This window comes from Salmo trutta, chromosome 36, assembly GCF_901001165.1.
Source record: "Salmo trutta chromosome 36, fSalTru1.1, whole genome shotgun sequence".
Classification (NCBI taxonomy): Eukaryota; Metazoa; Chordata; class Actinopteri; order Salmoniformes; family Salmonidae; genus Salmo; species Salmo trutta.
Window position 1 is genome coordinate 22270691 of NC_042992.1, and position 16692 is coordinate 22287382.

Sequence of the window (16692 nt, forward strand, 5' to 3'; positions counted from 1 at the left end):
CAACACTGCACTAGTCAAATCGTTCCGTTGTAAAGTATTGGTATCTACAGCGCTGCTAGTCGGTAACGGTTGGCTAGCTGTTGGCTAGCTAGCTAGCAGTGGATTAATGATGACTAGGTGTGTTGACTACGTCTGGCGTCGCGGCTGGCTAGTTACTAATAATTACTCTAAACTACACAATTATCTTAGATGCAAAGACAACTAAGTAGCTGGCTCACTAACACTACACTAGTCAAGTCGTTCCGTTGTAATGTAATAGATAGTGCAGCTAGTCGGTGGAAGTTGGCTGGTTGGCTAGCTAGCAGTGTTGACTAGCTAGCTAGCAGTGATGACTACGTTAGGAGGACGAAGATAGCTAACTTCGATAATTACTCTAAGCTACACGATTATCTTTGATACAAGGACGGCTATGTAGCTAGCTAAGAAAAGAAAAGAATTGCTCGGATCAAACAAATCAAACCGTTGTAATGTAGTGAAGTGTAATATTACCTGTGGAGTGAAGCGTAGTGCGACTGCGAAGCGTAGTGCGACTGCGATTACTAAAATAGTACAAACACCAATATTATTACTAAAATAGTAGTATTTATAGTATTGCTAAAATCAGGGGATTGAATCAATCCGTTACGCTGAAGATCCGTGGTATAGCGAAACTAAAATGTAAAGATAATTTCCAATGGAGCCAACATATACATATACCGTGGATGCAGTCTCCGCAAACGCGGAGCGCTATAGTGCTGAACTTTGGTGATATGGACTGAAGCGAACCCCAGGTCTTTAAGTTTGAAGTTAGGTCTTTTTGAACAGACAGGGAAGTAGGACCACCTTGTTAGTTTACTATACCAACTGCTTTCTCAACAATCCCTGTGGGGACGCCTGTAGAGGTGAGATCCTTGGGGTCCTAGATGCTTTGAAGACCCTTTTAGTTGAAACAGGAAGTGCTCAATGACAGCTGGGTGTGTAGGTGCTGATTTATTAATTTATGTTTCATTTATCCCCACCCCCAGTACCAACAATGTTTTTTAGGTGCGTCCACACACACACTCACACACACGCACACGCACACACACACAGGTGTATTGGTACTCTGAGTGTGTGTATGTATGTATTTTCTTTCTTTCTTTTTGTTTAACTAGGCTAGTCAGTTAAGAACAAATTCTTATTTAAAATGACGGCCTACTTGTAAAACCCCCCGGCCAAACCCTCCCTAACCCGGACAACGCTGGGCCAATTGTGCTCCGCCCCATGGGACTCCCAAACTCAGATGTTTTTGATACAGACAGGGATTGAAACCGGGTCTGTAGTGACGCCTCTATGCTTTGCCTTAGACTGCTGCGCCACTCGAGGCCCCGAGTATATGTGTGTGTGTGTGTGTGAGTACTGTGTGTGTGTGCGTGTGTGTACTGTATGCATCTGTGTGTTTGTCAGTCCCGATTTTGTGAAATGTGTATTGAAAATATGCAGATGAGGGAAAAGGTTTGTTGACCTGTGGCTTGATTGTACCATATTATGCGGTAAATGTGCAGTGATTGGTTGAAATTAGAAGCCCTCTTTTTGTACTGAGCTGATGGGACAGTTTAGTGTGATAATATTGCGATGTTTTGACTATTAAATACATGGTAATAGTGATTGGTCAAATTTTCAAGCCCTCACATAATACGCAGGGAATTGTTGATTTTAGAGGGACTGGTTTGTGTATACTGTCAGCATCAGTGACTGTGTGTATGTGTGTATGTGTGTGAGTGTGTGTCTTCCAGATGTGCAGCAGTGAGAGTCCCCAGCTCTGTAGGCGATGGGTGTTGCTGAAGGTGTCGGCAGTCATATGGAAGGAGGGCTTTGGAAACATCCCATTACAAGTTATACATCAGAGGCCTGACACACACACACACATACACACGCACGCACGCACGCACGCACGCACACGGACACACACACACGGACACACACACACACACACACACAATCACACACACACACTCATGCACACACGCAAGAATGCGCACACTACAAGTCGTACATCAGAGGGTTGACAGGCCTCATTCTGGCCTGTTTTCATTTCAGTCAGGAGTACAGCTGCTCCTCCAGAGTCCCAGACCAAGCCCTGTTAACCCCTCAGCTTCTGGACCTGGACTCCACCTCTCTGTAATGTTCAGTAGGTAGTCTATTGTCTAAGCAGTTGGTCTATTGTGAAGAAGAAGAAGAAGCTAAATCATAAACTTTTAAATGTGTGGAGTGTCTGAAAAAAGGACCACCAAATGTCCACAGTCTATTCCGGGTCGGGGATTTTCAGATCAGGTCCTGTCAGTTCTGAGATTTCCCCTTTTCCATTTCCATTTTCCCAAATCCACTTCTGAAAGGTCTAGCCAGGTGAGCGTTTTACAGTAACCATGGGACACTTGGTCAGAATATACATCAGGATATGCACCGTGGGCCATTCCGCTATCTCTGTGTGTGTGTGTGTGCTAAGCAGCTCTCTGATTGTTTATTTTCTATAAAGGGGACTAAATGTGCTAAATGAAATACGATGGTAGTTCTAGCCGTGAGTGAAAATGTGTGGGAACAATACAGTCCCTCTCTGGCCCTGAGGAAGAGGAGGATGGGATAGGATCCTGCTGCGAACACAACCCCACCCCACCCCCCCAACACAAATTATCCCCTGAAGATGACTCCATCAGTTCCCGTTCACGTCCAGTGAACAGGACGGCAGAACGAATCAGGACAGAGTTCAGAACTGCAGCACGGCACATAGAAGATGTCAGATTAGACCTTTCTCTGGATGTACCAAACCATCCTTATCTCCCTCAGGGGACTCTCTCAGTCCAAACTGAATAGGATTTCTGTTTTTCCTCCCAGAAATATGAAGATGTTGAAAACTCCAGGCTAGCGGAGCTTATCTAAACCAACTGTTCTTTATGTTATTTTCTGAACTCCGTGTCTCCTGTTCTGTGATCTGTTCAAATAGCACAGCTATCCCGCCTACAGGCCTTGCTTTTCATACCTACGCCACACCTTAGTCCTCCTCTAGTAAGAAAGACTTGATGGTCTTGGTAAATTCCTTTCTATGTACTGTATTTGGGTGTGACACACACACACACTTATTCATACGGTCACACACTTACACTCATGCGCACACACACACACGCGCACACCCTTTGTTGAGGTCTGGATCCCAGACAACACCTGGCAGCTAGTGGGGAATAGCGCTAGAGAAACACAGTGAGAAAACCCAGAGAGGTCTGGATCCCAGACTACACCTGGCAGCTAGTGGGGAATAGAGCTAGAGAAACACAGTGAGAAAACCCAGAGAGGTCTGGATCCCAGACTACACCTGGCAGCTAGTGGGGAATAGAGCTAGAGAAACACAGTGAGAAAACCCAGAGAGGTCTGGATCCCAGACTACACCTGGCAGCTAGTGGGGAATAGAGCTAGAGAAACACAGTGAGAAAACCCAGAGAGGTCTGGATCCCAGACTACACCTTGCAGCTAGTGGGGAATAGAGCTAGAGAAACACAGTGAGAAAACCCAGAGAGGTCTGGATCCCAGACCACACCTGGCAGCTAGTGGGGAATAGAGCTAGAGAAACACAGTGAGAAAACCCAGAGAGGTCTGGATCCCAGACTACACCTGGCAGCTAGTGGGGAATAGAGCTAGAGAAACACAGTGAGAAAACCCAGAGAGGTCTGGATCCCAGACTACACCTGGCAGCTAGTGGGGAATAGAGCTAGAGAAACACAGTGAGAAAACCCAGAGAGGTCTGGATCCCAGACTACACCTGGCAGCTAGTGGGGAATAGAGCTAGAGAAACACAGTGAGAAAACCCAGAGAGGTCTGGATCCCAGACAACACCTGGCAGCTAGTGGGGAATAGCGCTAGAGAAACACAGTGAGAAAACCCAGAGAGGTCTGGATCCCAGACTACACCTGGCAGCTAGTGGGGAATAGAGCTAGAGAAACACAGTGAGAAAACCCAGAGAGGTCTGGATCCCAGACTACACCTGGCAGCTAGTGGGGAATAGAGCTAGAGAAACACAGTGAGAAAACCCAGAGAGGTCTGGATCCCAGACTACACCTGGCAGCTAGTGGGGAATAGAGCTAGAGAAACACAGTGAGAAAACCCAGAGAGGTCTGGATCCCAGACTACACCTGGCAGCTAGTGGGGAATAGAGCTAGAGAAACACAGTGAGAAAACCCAGAGCGCACCACTGTTCTTCATCTGAGAAAATATGACACCACTCCTGGCTCACTGTGTGTGTGTGTGTGTGTGTGTGTGCGTGTGTGTGTGCGTGCGTGCGTGTCTCCATAGGCTGGGTGGGGTATTTAAGGGTTTTCTTCTGCGCTTTAATGTCTGTGGAGTTTCGATGTGCTTGGTAGGAAAACTGTCAGGACAGAAGTGAACTGTGAGAACAGAATCTTAATATAATAACATACACGTAGGTTCACCTTCAGTGAAATTACATGATCTTTTCTTTATATCTTTTTTTTATAGATATATTTTGATTGGACGTATAAAGAAATACAAATTGATCAGATACATCTCCCTATACTTATTGAAACACATCCCTCCCCTTTTAACAACAAAAGCAGCATACATACATGAATCAAATAAATTCAAACATAGAATTAGAAATAATAATATATAAATATACATACATATACACATACAGTGCATTCGTAAAGTATTCAGACCTCTTTACTTTTTCCACATTTTGTTACGTTACAGCCTTATTCGAAAATTGATTAAATCGTTTTTTCCCCCCTTCATCAATCTACACACAATACCCCATAATGACAAAGTAGAAACAGGTTTAATTAAAAATAACAAACTGAAATATCACATTTCCATTAGTATTCAGACACTTTACTCAGTACTTTGTTGAAGCACCTTTGGCAGCGATTACAGCCTCGAGTCTTCTTGGGTATGACGCTACAAGCTTGGCACACCTGAATTTGGGGAGTTTCTCCCATTCTTCTTTGCAGATCCACTCAAGCTCTGTCAGGTTGGATGGGGAGCATTACTGCACAGCTATTTTCAGGTCTCTCCAGAGATGTTCGATCGGGTTCAAGTCCGGGCTCTGGCTGGGCCACTCAAGGACATTCAGAGACTTGTCCCAAAGCCACTCCTGTGTTGTCTTGGCTGTGTGCTTACGGCCGTTGTCCTGTTGGAAGTTGAACCTTTACCCCAGTCTGAGGTCCTGAGAGCTCTGGAGCAGGTTTTCATCAAGAATCTCTCTGTTCTTTGCATCGTTCATCTTTCCTTCGATCCTGACTAGTCTCCCAGTCCTTGCTGCTGAAAAACATCCGCACAGCATGAAGATGCCACCACCATGCTTCACCGTAGGGATGGTGCCAGGCATGACGCTTGGCATTCAGGCCAAAGAGTTCAATCTTGGTTTCATCAGACCAGAGAATCTTGTTTCTCATGGTCTGAGAGTCCTTTAGGTGCCTTTTGGCAAACTCCAAGTGGGCTGTCGTGCCTTTTACTGAAGAGTGGCTTCCTTCTGGCCACTCTACCATAAAGGCCTGATTGGTGGAGTGCTACAGAGATGGAAGAACCTTCCAGAAGGTCAACCATCTCCACAGAGGAACTCTGGAGCTCTGTCAGAGTGACCATTGGGTTCTTGGTCACCTCCCTGACCAAGGCCCTTCTCCTCCAATTGCTCAATTTGGCTGTAGCATAACATTTACATTTACATTTTTAGTCATTTAGCAGACGCCCTTATCCAGAGCGACTTACAGTAGTGAATGCATACATTTCATTTCATTTAATACATTATTTTTCTGTGCTGGCCCCCCGTGGGAATCGAACCCACAACCCTGGTGTTGCAAACACCATGCTCTACCAACTGAGCTACAGGGAACAAAATGTGGAAAAAGGGAAGGGGTCGGAATACTTTCCGAATGCACTGTACATATGTAGCAGTGTGATGTTGTTCCCCTAGATTATGCACCAAGTTGCACACAAGGACCAATTCAAACAGGCCAGGTCAAGAGGGGATGTTAATCATTTGATAATAATAATAATAATTCAGTGTGTTTAAAAAAATAATAATTACAGCTACATAGCTAATGTTATTTTTTGGTGTACAAACACTTTTTCATATCAATATTGTACATACACGTGATTGTAAAAGTTTAGTATATTTTGGTTTGGCCCATCGCGGGTTATCTGTTTTTCCGTACCCCCTTCTTGTTCTCTCTTGCCTGACCTTCGGCTTAGCGAGGTATGTTGTCCTTGGCTCCGAAATTGTTCAATATAAAATCGTGGTAATGTTACACAATGTACTGTTATGCAACCAGAAGTTTGTTACAATGTGGACAATATAAAGATTTATGGTAACAAGTTTCACCGAGCTCTAACTAGGGTATCTATGTTAACTTGTGAGTACTTGGGACAGTGTTTGAGTGAGTGTCCATGTGCTTGCGCAGGTGCCTGAGAGCTGTGACTGCGCCACGGGCTAAAATATTGTGTGTTGTCTCTTCGTGTGCAGGGCCAATAAAAAGAATCCAACCAGCAGACCTCCAGTTGTGGCAGTGTCCCAATTAAAAGTACACAACGCAGAATGAACCACGCTACACATACATACACACATAAATACACACATGTACATACACACATGTACATACACACATATACATACACACATGTACATACACACATGTACAAACACACATGTACATACACACATGTACATACACACATGTACATACACACATGTACATACACACATATACATACACACATATACATACACACATATACATACACACATGTACATACACACATGTACATACACACATGTACATACACACATATACATACACACAAATAAATACAAAATATCCCCAGCCCCTCTCTTATCCCCTGTTGGGCTGCTAGGCTGCTATCTCAAAAATAAGTTATCAGTAGAACCTCTCAAAGTGTATTTCATTTTCTCTAAATGTATAAAATACATTAGATCTTTCAACCAGGCTGATACAGTGGGAGGTGGGGAGGATTTCCAATTAAGCAAGATCTGCCGGCGGGCTATGATGGAAGTTACAACATCTGTTTTACTTTAGTGAGACTAGGCTACAAAGATGGAACTCCAAATATAGCTTTCAAAGGACAAGGTCAATATCTAGAGTTGTATTATTAAACAAGCATGACCAACACTCAGACAGCTTAGAACATGAATCCAACATTTGGGTGTGGTCTGCCGGAGTGATTGAACATTTATCACGTGCCCTTTCTGTCTGGGAGGAGTTTCAGTTTTTCTTTGGTGAAGTGAATTCTGTACAAGACCTTGAACTGAATGAAACTTAACTGAGCACATGAGGATGTGGAGCTAACCCTAAGGAGGGCCTCCTCCCACTAAGTTCACTACCCCAGTCTGTCTTGATTGTGTTTATTGGAGAGGAAAGCATAGAAATTAGACTATCTTAAGAAAAATCATATTTATTTTCTTCTGTGACAAAAACAAATCAGTCTGCACTGTACCGTAACGTATTTCCAGGACCCTAATGTTTTTGTCTTTTAAATAGAGGAACTATGTGAGTAGCAGCTGGTGAACTAGTTCATCTGTGTCACTATTCATTAAGAATTCATCATTGATCCTACTGAAACATTCAACAATATTACACTGATTAATAGACATCACCCCATCCCGGAAACTTTGGAACAGAATATGTCTGTACTGCTACTTTGCAGATAAACAATCTTACTTTTCCCCACTAGATGGCAGCACAGTCTTTGCACTAAAACAGATGTCCACTTTCCTATTGCTCCCTCAAATGTAAATGTCCCACAGCTTTTTTTAATTCTTCCCATCTAATCAGGGACTGATTTAGGTCTGGGACACCAGGTGGGTGCAATTCATTATCAGGTAGAAGAGAAAACCAGCAGTAATCTGGACCTCATATACCCCTGGTTTAGCTGCCTCTGACCATATTATTTTGAGAGGATGAAGAATCTATCTTTATGCTGTAGTTTTAATGATCTCCCACTTAAAGCTCCAGGGAGCAAAGCTGTTTTCAAAACTGTATGACTGTGTTGATATCCTCATTTGAAGCTTTCTCTCTGTCCTTCCTCTCAGATAGCTGGCGACCCTCTCTGAGAGCTGCTCCTAGCACCTACTGCTGAGATAACTCAATCAGTCCTGTCCTCTCCTTTGACATCTATATAAAAGCTCCTCCTTGTGAATGTCCACCAACGAGAATAAAAAGCCATCATTTTTGTATAATCACTGTATTCACCATTCAAGTCGAGCCAAGGGCTTTCAAACTGGTGGTGGTGGGACAAACACAAGAGTATTTTTGGCCCTAAGGCTCTAGTGTAGTTAGAGGATGGCTCGTATGGGCCTTCAGCTTGGTTCACTTGGCCCACTCCGTTCTGCGCTTCTTTTATCCACTCTTATGAAAGGGGACATCCATTTTCATTAAAGAGGACATTATGTTTCGTTTTATAATAAGCGTCCTGCGACAAAAGAAAACAATTTCCTGAGACAAAACGAAGGGATCATCCCCATCCTCGTTTGTCTGTCTGGGTGTTTGTCTGTCTGGGTGTTTGACCTCAGGGGGAAATTCCTGACTTCTGAGCAGCAGATGGAGGAAATGTCAGAGGAAGACTGGAACATTGTCAAACAGATTTAAAGGAAGTCAATGCACTAGCAAAGTATCAGTAGTTTGGCCTCATGACTTTTGTCAGCCATTTTTAATTACATTTTGGTAATTTAGCAGATGGTTTTATCCAGAGCAACCTACAGTCAGTGCATTCAACTAAGGTTCATAAAACAACCACATTTCACAGACATGGATGTAAAATCATTCCACAATAAAGAGCCAGGCTTTTAACTGTACTTTTACCCACCTACAAAGGCCCTTCTAGATGTGTAAGTAGGATGTAAAGGTATAAATGTGTATGTGAGTATGAATATGGAAGGCTTTATACGTTGCCCTCTTGTGATGAGAGTTCACCTGACCTTTAGAGATTTACACTGATTCAGAGAATATATAGGAGGGTTCCTTATCCTTTATTATAATATATAAGATAATACAGTATATCAATACAGTATATCAATACAGTATATCAAAGCAGAGCATCACCAACATCTGAGAGATAAGCTGTCCTAATTTATAGGTTGTTCTCCAGTAGATGTGGCTGTTCTACACCAGTTTTCTGGCACTCTGAGTCAGGGCCAAACCTGCCATAAAAAAGTGATTATGATTATATGATCTCAGTGTAACCTCCTCTCCTCCCTGTCTTCTCCTTAAGCTGTCTGTACCAGGACCCAAGCCGTGCTTTTCAACCTGAGCACTTCAGATTTATTTACAACGTGTGAAATGTTGTGGTAGGATACCAGGAGAGAGAGCGAGAGAAAGAGAGAGAGTACTGTAGAGAGAGTGAGTACTGTAGAGAGAGAGTACTGTAGAGAGAGAGAGTACTGTAGAAAGAGAGAGAGAGTACTGTAGAGAGAGACTACTGTAGAGAGAGAGTACTGTAGAGAGAGAGAGTACTGTAGAGATAGAGTACTGTAGAGAGAGAGAGAGTACAGTAGAGAGAGAGAAAGTACTGTAGAGATAGAGTACTGTAGAGAGAAAGAGTACTGTAGAGAGAGAGAGAGTACTGTAGGGAGAGAGAGAGTACTGTAGAGACAGAGTATTGTAGAGAGCGAGTACTGTAGAGAGAGAGTACTGTAGAGAGAGAGTACTGTGGAGAGAGAGAGAGAGTACTGTAGAAAGAGAGTACTGTGAGAGAGAGTACTGTAGAGAGAGAGTACTGTAGAGAGAGAGAGTACTGTAGAGAGAGAGAGAGTACTGTAGAGAGAGAGTACTGTAGAGAGAGAGTACTGTAGAGAGAGAGAGTACTGTAGAGAGAGAGTACTGTAGAGAGAGAGTACTGTAGAGAGAGAGAGTACTGTAGAGAGAGAGAGTACTGTAGAGAGAGAGTACTGTAGAGAGAGAGTACTGTAGAGAGAGAGTACTGTAGAGAGAGAGAGTACTGTAGAGAGAGAGTACTGTAGAGAGAGAGAGTACTGTAGAGAGAGAGTACTGTAGAGAGAGAGTACTGTAGAGAGAGAGAGTACTGTAGAGAGAGAGTACTGTAGAGACAGAGAGTACTGTAGAGAGAGAGTACTGTAGAGAGTGAGTACTGTAGAGACAGAGAGCACCGTAGAGAGAGAGTACTGTAGAGAGAGAGAGTACTGTAGAGAGAGAGAGAGTACTGTAGAGAGAGAGAGTACTGTAGAGAGAGAGTACTGTAGAGAGAGAGAGTACTGTAGAGAGAGAGTACTGTAGAGAGAGAGTACTGTAGAGAGAGAGAGTACTGTAGAGAGAGAGAGAGTACTGTAGAGAGAGAGTACTGTAGAGAGAGAGTACTGTAGAGAGAGAGTACTGTAGAGAGAGAGAGTACTGTAGAGAGAGAAAGTACTGTAGGGCGAGAGTACTGTAGGGAGAGAGAGAGAGAGAGAGAGTACTGTAGAGATAGAGTACTGTAGAGAGAGAGTACTGTAGAGAGAGAGTACTGTAGAGAGCGAGTACTGTAGAGAGCGAGTACTGTAGAGATAGAGTACTGTAGCGAGAGAGAGTACTGTAGAGAGAGAGTATTGTAGAGAGAGAGAGAGTACTGTAGAGAGAGAGAGTACAGTAGAGAGAGAGAGAGTACAGTAGAGAGAGAGAGAGTACCTTAGAGAGAGAGAGTACTTTAGAGAGCGAAAGAGAGAGTACAGTAGAGAGAGTACTGTAGAGAGAGTGAGAGTACTGTAGAGAGTGAGAGAGTACTGTAGAGACCGAGAGAGTACTGTAGAGAGAGAGTACTGTAGAGAGAGAGAGTACTGTAGAGATAGAGAGTACTGTAGAGAGAGAGTACTGTAGAGAGAGAGTACTGTAGAGAGAGAGAGAGTACTGTAGAGAGAGAGTACTGTAGAGAGAGAGTACTGTAGAGAGAGAGTACTGTAGAGACAGAGAGCACTGTAGAGAGAGAGAGAGTACAGTACAGAGAGAGAGTACTGTCGGGAGAGAGAGAGAGCGAGAGTACAGTAGAGAGAGAATACTATAGAGAGAGAGTACTGTAGAGAGATGGAGAGTACTGTAGAGAGAGAGAGAGTACTGTAGAAAGAGGGAGTACTGTAGAGAGAGAGACTACTGTAGAGAGAGAGAGAGTACTGTAGAGAGAGAGAGTGCTGTAGAAAGAGAGAGTACTGTAGAGAGAGAGAGTACTGTCGAGAGAGAGAGTACTGTAGAGAGCGAGTACTGTAGAGAGAGAGTACTGTAGAGAGAGAGTACTGTAGAGAGAGAGAGTACTGTAGAGCGAGAGAGTACTGTAGAGAGAGAGAGTACTGTAGAGAGAGAGAGTACTGCAGAGAGAGAGTACTGTAGAGAGAGAGAGAGTACTGTAGAGAGAAAGAGTACTGAGAGAGAAAGAGTGATATATATATATATATATATATATATATATATATATAGAGAGAGTGATATATATATATATATATATATATATATATATAGAGAGAGAGAGTACTGTAGAGAGAGAGAGTGATATATATATATAGGGAGAGAGAGTGATATATATATTTAGAGAGAGAGAGGTCTGTGAAGGGAATGTACCACATGCTCCTGTGAAGGGGAGGTGTAAGATGAGGTCTCAGATGAGCGGATGGTGAAAGCTCCAGAGGTGGAGGTTTGAAGTAAATGTTTGAGGTTGAGCTGAAGGCCTTTTTAAGTGTGTGAGAGAAAAGCACACTAGCTAGTCGTAAAGGGGTTTACTCTCTCAACTTTCACTTCTAAGTGAAGGAACTAACAGGAGGGTTAATCTAGGTTATTCACATCTTTGACTTTGTGGTAAAGTGGTGACTTTACCTGGAGAGACTGCGGTTAGCGAGGGCTTGCTTGTTTTGGCTTGGGAGGTGCTTTCACAGCTGTAAAGTCCAGTCCTACCTGAGTGGGAAGCCAACAGAGTGGGTAGGAAGTGTAATGTTGCGTGAGAAAAGGGCAGAGTGGTAAAATGGGGTAGTGATGGAAGACTCAGTTAATGGTGGAGGAAAGATATGAACCACAAACTACAGCATACTGTTATCCACATCACATCCACATCTCCACAACATCCCATAATGCAGGGTTGTAGTATTGAAGATGAGTAGGTAAAAATAAGTATAGTACCTTTGAGGGGGTTGAAGGATAATGTATAAGTGGGTTGAAGGATAATGTATAAGTGGGTTGAAGGATAATGTATAAGTGGGTTGAAGGATAATGTATAAGTGGGTTGAAGGATAATGTATAAGTGGGTTGAAGGATAAGCAATGTTAGAGTAATGTGAGAAGTGGATCTAAAAAGGGAAGGTAACACATAATGGATCATCATCATCATCATCGATTAACATACACTCTTCACGCATCTCCTCCTCTCCTGTCCTGTCCTGTCCTGTCCTGTCCTGTCCTGTCCTCTCCTCTCCTCTCCTCTCCTCTCCTCTCCTCTCCTCTCATACAGTTGCCCTGTCGTTGATGTGTGCTACTCTATCAAGCTGGGCCCATGATTTATTCTGGAAAGGGAAGGTGTTTATATTTCAGCGCTGAAGATGGAGTGGTGTCGGTTCGATTGAGTGTGTGTGTCTGTGTGTCTGTGTGTGTGTCTGTGATGGCGAGCTTCGGGAAGGCAATCACAGAAAACAAATTTGGAGCATGTCGAGAGGGGCTAGGTAGGAACCCACCCTGGAGCCCTTCCCAGAATGCACTGTGGTGTTTACAATGTATATTGATCACCCCCTGAATCCAGATTCATCTCCCCGAGGTTGATGCACTGAGAGTGGGGCTCTGATAGACAGAGGTCCCCCTGGATGTGTAACCCACATCCACTCTCCCCATTGATACAGCACACTCCTTTAATCTCTCTCTATCTCGCCTCAGAGGGAGGAAGAGCTACTCCATCCAAGCTGTTTACATTCCTCTCTCTAATCCCACTGTACCCAGTCAGTACTACCCAGTCTGGCAATCAAAGCAGTTCTCCTCTCCTCTCCTCTCCTCTCCTCTCCTCTCCTCTCCTCTCCTCTCCTCTCCTCTCCTCTCCTCTCCTCTCCTCACTACTTTGCTCTGCTAATCTCCTCTCTGCTCCAACCATCATTTGACATGAATTGATTTCCAAGGCCCTCTGCTATAGCTCCTCCACTGAGAGACAGAGAGATGTGTATCTATGTAACGTTACACTGGTGAAATTGACACAAACAAATGGACAGTACAGCAACAATATGAAAACAATAATGTACCAACAACATTGAACCAGTGGATGCAGGTGGAAACCAACCAACCAACCAACATGGAGAGAGAATTCCTTGGAGATTCCATTGAGTATGAATCAAGAGGCTGCTTCTCTGATCTTATCTCAGTTACAGCTGGTTATCATATGGTATGGGTGACATGCTGGAGATTCACTCCATACCTCTCCTCACTTCTATTCTTCTTTCATGCCTTCCCTCCTGAGCGCGCTCTCTCTCCGTCTCTGTGTGTGTATAACTATCCTAAAGGACATTTCACCAGTCCCACAAGGGGAAAAGCTATTTTAAGGTTAGGTTAAGGGTTAGGAAAAATAGGATTTTTAATGGGAATCAAGTGTTAGGTCCCGCTGACCAAGCTGTTACAGTAGGCCACTGACCAAGCTGTTACAGTAGGCCGCTGACCAAGCTGTTACAGTAGGCCGCTGACCAAGCTGTTACAGTAGGCCGCTGACCAAGCTGTTACAGTAGGCCGCTGACCAAGCTGTTACAGTAGGCCGCTGACCAAGCTGTTACAGTAGGCCGCTGACCAAGCTGTTACAGTAGGCCGCTGACCAAGCTGTTACAGTAGGCCACTGACCAAGCTGTTACAGTAGGCCACTGACCAAGCTGTTACAGTAGGCCACTGACCAAGCTGTTACAGTAGGCCGCTGACCAAGCTGTTACAGTAGGCCGCTGACCAAGCTGTTACAGTAGGCCGCTGACCAAGCTGTTACAGTAGGCCGCTGACCAAGCTGTTACAGTAGTCCGCTGACCAAGCTGTTACAGTAGGCCACTGACCAAGCTGTTACAGTAGGCCACTGACCAAGCTGTTACAGTAGGCCACTGACCAAGCTGTTACAGTAGGCCACTGACCAAGCTGTTACAGTAGGCCACTGACCAAGCTGTTACAGTAGGCCACTGACCAAGCTGTTACAGTAGGCCACTGACCAAGCTGTTAGGACCACTAGTAGTCTGTCTCATAATCAAAAACCATAAACGGAATCCCTGAGGACTTCTTCTCAAGGACGATGATGTCATATTATATCTAAACAGAAACATGTTGTGAAATCAAAGGCCACCATATCTCCATCTAGTTTTAGTCTCAGGGGGAGAACTAACCTCAGCGTCAGATGGACCAAGAGGATGTACTGTACTCTATGCCACTTGGCAAGCTGCCGCCACCTCTGCGTCAATACTTTTCTTTCGCTGACTAATTTCCTGTTCGGCACCGGCACTTAGCTTTTCACTGGACACACGCTCAGTCACGACCCCACTTAGGCAGCCTGACGTGGTGCCTCGTTAAAACTCTGACTCAGCCGTGACCCTTGACCCAGGGAGGATGCACGCCACGGCCGCCGTCGGAACAGTGTAAACAACCGACATGTTGTTTATGTCTCGGTCGCCATCCGTCTGTCCGTCTGTCCTAAGGGCTGTTTGTTTCCTCTGAGGAACTCACTCTTAAAGACACAGTTAATGATATAACAAGTCTGCCATCTTAAAATATCTCAGCACAAGTAGTTTGACTTTGCATTGACATCTATGCCTAAACACACACTTCCTCAGAGCACTACACTTGGGTGCTAAAATTCCATCACAAAAACTTTTGGAGTAATCCACATTTCTTTTCCATGACTTATTTGTCACTTACAGTACAATTGGTTTCTTGCCTTCTCTTCTGTGAGCATCCTGCATTCCACACTCTCAGGTATGATGAGAGAGAATCTATGACAACTTTGAAGTTCTCTCTCTGTCGTCTACTGCCTCTGGGATTGGAGAGGATCTGTGGAAGGAATAGAGATGGAGAGGGTGCAAGGGACACAATGAGGGAGAGAAAACAAGATCGTATAGAGAAAGGAGAGAGAGAGAACGGCTCAAACTGATCTCCAAACCATGTAGCTACATCAAAGCTAAACTTCTGGCATCAACTGAGTCCTACTGTCCTACTTCCTGGCGTTATTGAAAAACTTCTGTCATGGCTCCATGGCTCCAGGCCATGTCTGATCCTCACCCAAGTCTGTTTTTGTTTTCATAGTTCTACACGGCCCATTCCTAGTGAATCTTTTCACATAGTTTCCAATCTAACTGTCTGTTTGTGTGGTGGAGGAAGGTACACAGGGCGGAATTGGCAGTTGCTGAGGCAGTAGAAGCTGAGAGATACAGTATCTTCACAAATGCATGAAATGGGGCTCCAGTAAAGCGGCTGGTGGCTGGCAGACTGTTCACCCTCTCTCCTTCAGATGTTTGGAGAGTGTTTACGTACACAGTGTTCCCGGCAGAGGTGATGAGGCTGGGTTCTCTGGGCTCTGTTGTTAATCTGATATAAGTGTGCTGTTAGAAGTGTTATGTAGAGAGACATGCTGGATATAAACAACAACTCCCAGTAGCTTCAATATCCTCTCCTTCTCTCTACCTCTCCTCCAACGAGTGATTCTAGAGGTTATAGGGGTTTAAGGCTGTTTGGCTGTCTGTCACGGGCTAAAGGTGCAGTGACATCAACAGGTCAGGGACCCCCACAGTGGACATGTGCCATGAGGTCAGAGTTCAGTGTGCTAATCGTTCGGGTCAAACCATCTTGGAGTTGGCTGACCTTTGACCCTTACAACTGGCGGCCTTCAGAACCAAGGTGGCAGAAGTCTGGTTAGACTTTAACTGCTGTAGAGAGAGCGAGAGCGAGAGACGGAATATTCTCCTTTTTTAAATGTCCTATTTCCTATTTATTCAGTGTAATTCAAGCTGCCCTCAGACTCAGTAGGCTAGGTTATAATATAGCCGATGGCCATGACATCATGTGAATTATACAGAATGTATTCAGTTCCGTAAGCGGAGCAGTTTGGTCCACTTTCACAACGTAACACAGAAGGTGTGTTGCGTAGCTTGGCAGGCAGTGGGATCAAACTGTATTTTCTCACTTCTGATTAACTTTAAACTCTAGTACTCCCTATCGCGACATAGATGTTGTACTTATCACAGATTGAGCCTTTAATATGTTGAAGCAAATCCTTTCAGAGACCTTTCAGCTTTCCCTATCATGACTGAATGGAGCGGTCTATGGCTATAGAGTTATCCAACTTGACCCCCCTAATCATTTTCATCTGATTATGGTAAGGCTGTAAATTTGTGGTGCTGCACTATATTGGTACAGTTGAAGTCGGAAGTTTACATAAATTTAGTTTACATAAATTTAGGTTGGAGTCATTAAAACTTGTTTTTCAACCACTCCACACATTTCTTGTTAACAAACTATAGTTTTGGCAAGTCGGTTAGGACATCTACTGTGTGCACGACACAAGTACTTTTTCCAACAATTGTTTACAGACAGATTATTTCACTTAATCACAATTCCAGTGGGTCAGAAGTTTACATACACTAAGTTGACTGTGCCTTTAAACAGCTTGGAAAATTCCAGAAAATGATGTCATGGCTTTAGAAGCTTCTGATAGGCTAATTGACATCATTTGAGTCAGCCGCATCATGTTG